The sequence below is a fragment of the Manis pentadactyla genome, chromosome 4 (genome assembly GCF_030020395.1).
Source record: "Manis pentadactyla isolate mManPen7 chromosome 4, mManPen7.hap1, whole genome shotgun sequence".
Classification (NCBI taxonomy): domain Eukaryota; kingdom Metazoa; phylum Chordata; class Mammalia; order Pholidota; family Manidae; genus Manis; species Manis pentadactyla.
In genome coordinates this window covers 58,803,875-58,811,640 of record NC_080022.1, presented here as the reverse complement: position 1 = coordinate 58,811,640, position 7,766 = coordinate 58,803,875, and the positions used below count along the sequence as shown (strand labels likewise).

Sequence of the window (7,766 nt, the reverse complement as noted above, 5' to 3'; positions counted from 1 at the left end):
TGTGTGTATGCATATGGATGTCCAGTTCTCTAACACCATTTCTTGAAAAGATTCTCTTTGCTCCATTGTCTTGCCTTTGCCCCTTTGTCAAAGACCAGTTTATATTTATATGGGCCTATTTCTGGGCTCTCTGTTCTGTTCCCTCTACCTATTTGTCTGTTCTTTCATCAGTACTATTCTGTCCTGAGTATGTAGCTTTATTGCAAGTCTTGGAGTCAGGTAGTGTCCATCCTCTGACTTTGTTCTTCTTCAATATTGTGTTGGCTATTGTGGGTCTTTTGCTTCTCCAGATACACTTTAGGATCAGCTTTTCTATATCCACAGGGATATGGAATGTTTTCATCGAGATATAATTGACATATAACCTAGGCTATGCGAGTTTTTATTGCACTTACTGGAGCAACAATAAAATGAATAGAAGGAAGGGTGGCATGTACATAGTGGACTTTAGATAGTAATTTTGGAATGAATAGATTAGGAGAGCAATACAGGTAGTGCGGGAAGGTGGAGCCTATTCCCCTCCCTCCCTCCTTCTCTCCCTTTCTCTGTATCACCTCTGCACAATTTCTTTTTCCTTAGCCAAGGTCTTAACTTGTATTTAATTTAAAATTAGACCTTTTAAGTCTAGAGGAATGGTGAGGGATAAGTGCAGTGAAGTAATTTTTCTCATTGTTCTCATGAATTGGCTTGATTGAGGTAAGTACTAAAAACTGGAGTTTTCCTAGAAACAAATGCTCGGCCAAGGGTTTAGGTACAGGTAATTTATTAAGGAATTCTCCCAGTAGAAGTGAATAAAAGGAATAGAAAAAGTAGATAATAAGTTTTTCATTTAGGAGTCCCACAGGACTGTAGCAAACAAAGTTTTTAACAGGCTCAGGATCATCTGAGCAGCTGTGCCCCTGGGCCTAGTGAAGAGGAAGCAAGCAAAAACGTCTATTGCTCAGTTCCTCCCTAGAAGGGACCTAATTACATACAGACCCAGCTGCTGCCTGAGGGTATGGGTCCCAATCAGCCTGCATGTAGGTGCTGACTACCTTCCACTTTGGAACACTGATGGGTCTCAGCATACCCTAAATTACTGGGAACCACGGAGAATAAAAAGGGTATCTTAGATAATTCCCAATCCTTTTCTCTTTACCTTCACAGTCCACCTCTAATCCTTCCTGTTTGTTGAGATGAATGTGTCCTTGCTGACATTTATTACACATATTGGGGACAGCAGTCCAAGGAACAAGTAAAACAGTTTATAGTACTACAATTTTTTTAGAATTCTCTTCCTCAAAAGTTTTCTTCAAAATACCCACAAGTATCTACTTCTTTTTTTTTGGGGGGGGGGTTCCAGAAAAATACTGGAAAACCTACTAGACAAATTCTAAAAGAGCTGTAACACTAAGTATCTACTTCTTAATTATAATAAATATACCCTGGCAAAGCAAAACACATGCTATATACCTATGAAAATGACAGTTCAATTCAGGTGCAATGTATGTAATAATTTTTATCTTAAGAAAATATGTAAAGGTTTGATCAGATTTCATTTACACATACAATATATGCACATACTTTTAAACTGTTTTAAAGATTGGAATGAAGTTCAACATGCTTACTCAAATGTTGTTATGCACCAAATCTCTGACATATTGAAGAAAACCAACTTAACAAAGGCTGCCAACATAACCTGTTTTTGTTTTGTGGTCAGAATACAAATCTTTCTTCTAACTCTGAGCACATATTTAACCTTCTTTTAGATGTGTAATTGATTAGTCTTTGTGGTGTTCTTCTTATGAATTACATGTCTGCTTCTATAAAGCTCTACAAGCATGTCACTAATATTGATTGGGATGAATCAGAAGTTTCTTCATACTCTACAGCCAAAACACACTAAAGAAATAAAATGGAAGCTGAGACAAACAGAAGATGGCAATTGTCATGCACAAAACCCAACTTCAGGTTATTGAGTCCATCAAAACTGTTTCATTGTTCTCATGAATTGGCTTGTTTGAGGTAAGTACTATAAATTGGAGTTTTTCAAATCAGTTATTAATAAAATATTGCTTTCTACATTTATAAGTTTTATATATTGGAAATACATACAAGATACCATTTTTTATTAAAATTTCCCCTTCCAAAAGTCAGTTTTTTGAAAACCACAAGGTAAGATGAGCAAAAAGTTTCAATGTTCAAAAAAAAATTAGATGGATTCTGGCTTAAATATTCCGATTTTTCCTGGGCCTTCCTGTCTTTTTCCTTCTTCCCTCTCTATAGTCTCTTTCCCCTATTCTACCTCCTATGACATGCAGAAAAAGCTACTCTTCATGAAGTTTTCATAACCACCATTTCTAACTATAGCATGGATGCAAACAAAATTTAATGAACATTTCCTCTATTGATAAAAATTTACATTTTTTTACAATGTATCTTCATTATAATGAGCACTATCATAAAAGATATTCAAACCTATAGGTTATTTCATATTTTAGATTATTCTTTAATAATAGACTCAAAGTAGTGGAATATTGGATTAAAACTACTATTATCTATTTCTTAAAAGACTTAGCAAACCATTTCAGTAGACAGTGAGAGCCACTTCAAATAGGAAAGCAAATATTATCATATGTCATCTGCTTAAATTTAATTTCACAGAAGAACCTCTACTTATTAAGTCATAGATATTCGTTTATCAGACATTTGTTTTGCACTTCTTGCTCAGGAAGTCCTCCCTCACCCTACCTTAAGGCTGAACTTCTGTTCCTTCCTGTGTGCACTCAGAGACTCTTTCCTTTTACCGTTTTTAATTTAACATTGTTTCATAATTGCCCATTCATGTGTCTGCCTCATCCCTACGTTTAAAGGTGGCTTCCAACAAGCCTTTACCTTATTTACAGATGCATTCCCCAGAATCTGGAACAGTGTTTGGCACACAGCAAGGATGCTATGATTTATGCTGAACTAATCAATTATCTTTATTAAGCAAGTGACTGTATATCTGAAGAGAAAGTGGAAGTTCCATGGTCAGGATCCTCACCTGAAAACCACGGTGTATGTGGGATCAGGTCCTACTTAGCCCACTGTGCAGGCGCCTGCTTTGCATACTGATTGGCCATAAGCTATTGCAGCCGATATTGCTTTAAGAAGAGTTCTGCCCAGTGCTAAGAGCAGAGGGAAGCTGAAGAGCAGAGTTTACAGAAGAGAGCAAGAGGAAGCAGGAAAGGGAGGCACAGAGGCTGAGAAGGAGGCAGAGATGGAAGCAGAGGGGAGTCTAGGGCTCAGCCTACTGCTGTAAGAATAAAGTTTGGTATGAGCTCCTTTTTACCCTTGACATTCCGTTGTCATCATTCAGTCTCACGGACACCAAGTGAACTTGTCCGGGACGGGGAACCCTCTCTGACCCTGAGCTACAATATCCTTTTCCACATACTTGATACACAGTTTGGGGTACTTGGTTTGTGTCCTACCAAGTACAGCAATGCTTAGCATACTTCATGGCACCTTGCAATACAAAATAATAAGTTTTGAATGCATTAATTAGCTATTTAGCTCATTAGTTTAAAAAAGAGGTCATAGCCAGAATAAGCCAAGTCTAATCAGGTTTCAATACCTGAGGATTAGAAAGAGATCAGCAGTCAGGATATCATTTGCCTACTTGATGTGTCCATCTTCACTCCACATCCTTTGAGAAGTGGGTGATAATCACCACCACGATGACAGATTCTTGTATGGTGCCTCTCCTTTCATGTGACTGAAGCAAGGGCAGTAAGCAGGAATAAGAGCTTAAGGGTGATTATTCAGCCATCTGCATGAATTCTGCAGCTTAGATGTGGCAAGGTTTGCTGAACATGAATACTGACTAGCTCTCCTTGGATTGTCTGTCAAGAGCCAGTAAAGTCACAGACAATGTGGGAAAAGGGGGTATAGGTCACAGGAGACTGAGAATCTGAAGGAATGTCCTTCAGGAAAATTCTTCAGAATGTAGGTCTTCCATTCTTCCCTTATATTATAGTTATATTTAAATTTGTTTAAAACCTAGTTAAAATAGATAATAATGTCAATGACTAGCAGAATGCAAATAAACTTGAATGGAGAGGGCAAATAGAAAAGAGCTAAATTCCTTGGATTAAATCAGGATCCTCCTCAATCTTGCTCTAACATAATCTCTCAACTTTATTGCTCTCTAAAATCCTAAAATGCTTAGCTCTTCTGGCACTTTAGTAAGTATTCAAGATTCAAACACAAATAAGACATGGGCCCTGTGTGAAGAAAGATCTCCTAAGGGAAAAGAAGACTAATTTAATATACAGACTATGATACGCATCACCAGCCCCCCACCTCATCACCCCCTAACGTAGGACTATTATAAGATAGACTGTGTGGGTTGTTTCCAAGATGAAGAAGGAAAGAGTCCGGTTCATAGACATGTTAGTACTTAAATGGCATTACAGAAAGGAAAACAGAAAACTAGATGGCAGGCAAGGAGGAAGGAAGCCTAGAATCAGGTCAGGATGCCTGCATCTCAGGCCTCAGCCCACCATTGCCTGTGTGACTGGAAGTCAGTCTTTCATTCTCCTTAGTTTCGGTTTCCTCATATGTAAGATCATATGGCTGTGATCCAGCAATCCACTTCTGGGAATTTACCTGAGGAAAGAAAAATCACTGATTGAAAAAGATACATGCACCCCTATGTTTGTCGCTGCATTATTTACAATAGCCAAGGTATGGAAGCAACCAAGGTGTCCATCAATAGATGGATGTAAAAAGAAGAGGTGATACATAGGCACAACAAAATATTATTCAGCCATAAAAAGGAAAGAAATCTTGCCACTTGCAACAACAGATGGACCTAGAAGGCATTATGCTAAATGAAATAAGCCAGGCGGAGAAAGATAAATACCATATGATTTCACTTATATGTGGAATCTAAAACAACAAAATAAAACAAAACAAATGAGCAAAAAGAACAAAATAAAACAAAGGAGAAAAAGAAAATAGCAGTAGACTCATAGACACTGAGAAGAGACTGGTGTTTACCATGGGGGAGGGTTGAGGGTTATGGGCTGAGATAGGTGGAGGGGATAAAGAGGCATAAAATCTCAATCATAAAATAAATTAGTCATGGGGATAAAAGTACAGCATAGAGAATATACTCAATAATACTGTAATATCTTTCTGTGTTCACAGATAGTACCTACACTAGTTGAGGGTGAGCATTTAATAACACAGATAACGATTGAATCACTGTGTTGTATACTTGAAATTAACGTAACATTGTATATTAACTATACTTCAATAATAAATAAATAAAATTATATTGTTAGGCCAGATGATCAGTATATTTCTTCCAGTTCATTCTAACTACTTTGGAAGAAAATTTATTATGCTCAAAAGTTCTTTGTTCTTACTCTTCTGATTTATTTTGTTTCACTGTAATTTCTTAATTACAGCATTTCTTTGAAAAAACATCAACTACTTGCGAAAGCCTGAGGTAAATTTGTTCACTGATAAGAGACAGTAACTTTGTGTGTCCCTAATGGTTATCAAAGGAGTTATTTGGGGCCATGAATGTGTCTTTATTCTGATCAAGTGTTTGTTATTGTGGTTGTTCTTTACTGAAATTAAAGCGCAGTGGAGCTCTTTCAAGATTCTGGCTGGTTTTTTAGGTGAAGATAGGAAAGAAATCCCAGGCACCTCCAACCAAAATGAGGCCCATTTTACACCAAGGGCACACAAAGGCCCTTGCTAATCAAGGATGTAATTCCTTTCTCAATATGGATTTTTCTGGACTAATTCTGTACATTTTAATTTTCTACCCTCAGAAAATGTACCTGCCCTAGTAAATTCTCTAACTGAAAAACCCAGTAGGTCCTCAAAATCCTCCCTAGTAAGAATATTGAAAAGTACACTCAAATTAGCTGATCCTAGGACACTCTCCCCTTTGAGACTGGAGAGCTCACTCCTTCCCACCATCTCCCACCCACGGGAAGTTTGGAAGCAAAAAACATCACACTGAAGCTTCAGATTCTTGTTCTAGACTGTGTGACACAAACAAGCATGGTGGTGGGCATAGCTTTCCCATAGGAAGAAAGTAACTTTTTGTCTTTGAAGAGAGAGAGAAGCCGTGGAGTTTCAGACAGACTTGAATCTCTTCCATCACTCCACCAGACCAAACGGAAGACATTTTTATTAAAATTATTCTTTGGATCCAGTACTTGAGCCTATGACTGTAATATGCAATCTGATTACCTAATAATAAAACTCAGCCTTCTTCTGTTCCTCTCCTCCTGAAGCTGCTTATCATCCTGCTTTTTTCCTTCTCTCAGGTACCTTTGACATATGAATGAAGCTCAGTCTATTGATTCTGTTATGACTTTTAAAGATTTTTTATTCAGATTAAGTGCTTAGCTTAGTATTTGTTCTCTTATTTTCTCATAACTGTTTTTATAATTGTAGGCAATTTTAAGGTATTTTTATTTTTATTCCAAGTAATTTATTTAAATGTATAACCAGAAATTGCCATAATAAAAGGAAAAATTAATACTTGCCATGTATCAAATAACAAATTTTAAATGCTTTCTTCCTCCAAGTTAACTCCTCAGAGACAAATATAGCATCTCAAAACATCTCCAAGTCTGGTCTTAGATGGCACAAAGAAGTGCCCTCAGAAGAAGGCTGACCGCTTCATACTTAAAATCTGTTCTCCTGGCAATTGTGGAAATACAGCTATGTTCCAGATAAAGTTTCTCCCCTAAGAAGTCATAAATCTAATCCCAACTTCTCAGAACTTCTAAAGCAGAACAACTTCATCCAAATCTCCTTTCTCCGAAATCCCTATAATTAGCTTCTTTAGCCTAAGGGCTTCTTAATCGAAGCCTTTCTCCTGTCATACAAATTGACCTAGGAGGTTCTCAGTTCTAAACAAACCCTTCTCGGTATGTATTGGTCAGGTTAAGCTAGGCTATGCTACAGCAACAAATAACTCTACAATCTCATTTTTATAACATAGTGAAAGTTTATTTATTGTTCATATCAGTGTGGTCATCTCTCCTCCAGAAGATGATCCAGGGACTCTCATTAAACATTCCACTAAGAACACATGACCCCTGTAATTCTATGAAGAGAAAGCTAGAGTAAATGGCCTTTCTTAAAGGTCAGACCTAAGAGTAGCTTGTAACATTTCTGCCTATATTCCATGACCTCAACCTAATTGCAAGGGAGACTGAAAAATGAAGGTTTCAAGTGTGTCCAGAAAGAGAAAAGTACATGGTATTGTCACTGTTACACACTATAATCCTTAATCCCAAGAAAGAAACATGGAATTTCATAACCACAAATTCTGTGAGACATATAATTAATTTTTTTCTAACTCTGGAAAGATTTGAAAATTGATTTCCAGTGATGTTCCTAGAACTTGGAAGAATAGGAAAATAAATGTATTGATCCTTTATTTATCTATCCACCCATGCACTCAACAATATTTCTAGTATACAAGCAAAAACATGTTTTGTAGTCTGATTTCTTCCATGTAATAATGCATCTTAAAGATTGTCCCACATTAGTACATATATTAGCACATAGTATAGAACTACCTCAATCATTTTTATTATTACAGCTGATCACTGTACTTCTCTACTGAAACACAGGGAACACGCTCAAACAAGTATGTCTTTCAATACATGCAATAAATTCTTTTGGATAGATTCCCAGAGGCAAACAGAGTTGTTGGATTCAAAAATTAAAAATCAATGTTAGTCAAGATCTAATGACATAATCAG

At 36.9% G+C, this 7,766-nt stretch overlaps 1 non-coding gene across 1 annotated transcript; it reads right to left on the bottom strand.

The window, feature by feature from the left end:
* Positions 1-1,331: 1,331 nt before the first annotated feature.
* Positions 1,332-1,392, bottom strand: LOC118914971 (U7 small nuclear RNA). Its single transcript, XR_005025819.2, has one exon. It is a non-coding gene; the product is annotated as a U7 small nuclear RNA (small nuclear RNA).
* Between the last annotated feature and the right edge of the window lie 6,374 nt (positions 1,393-7,766).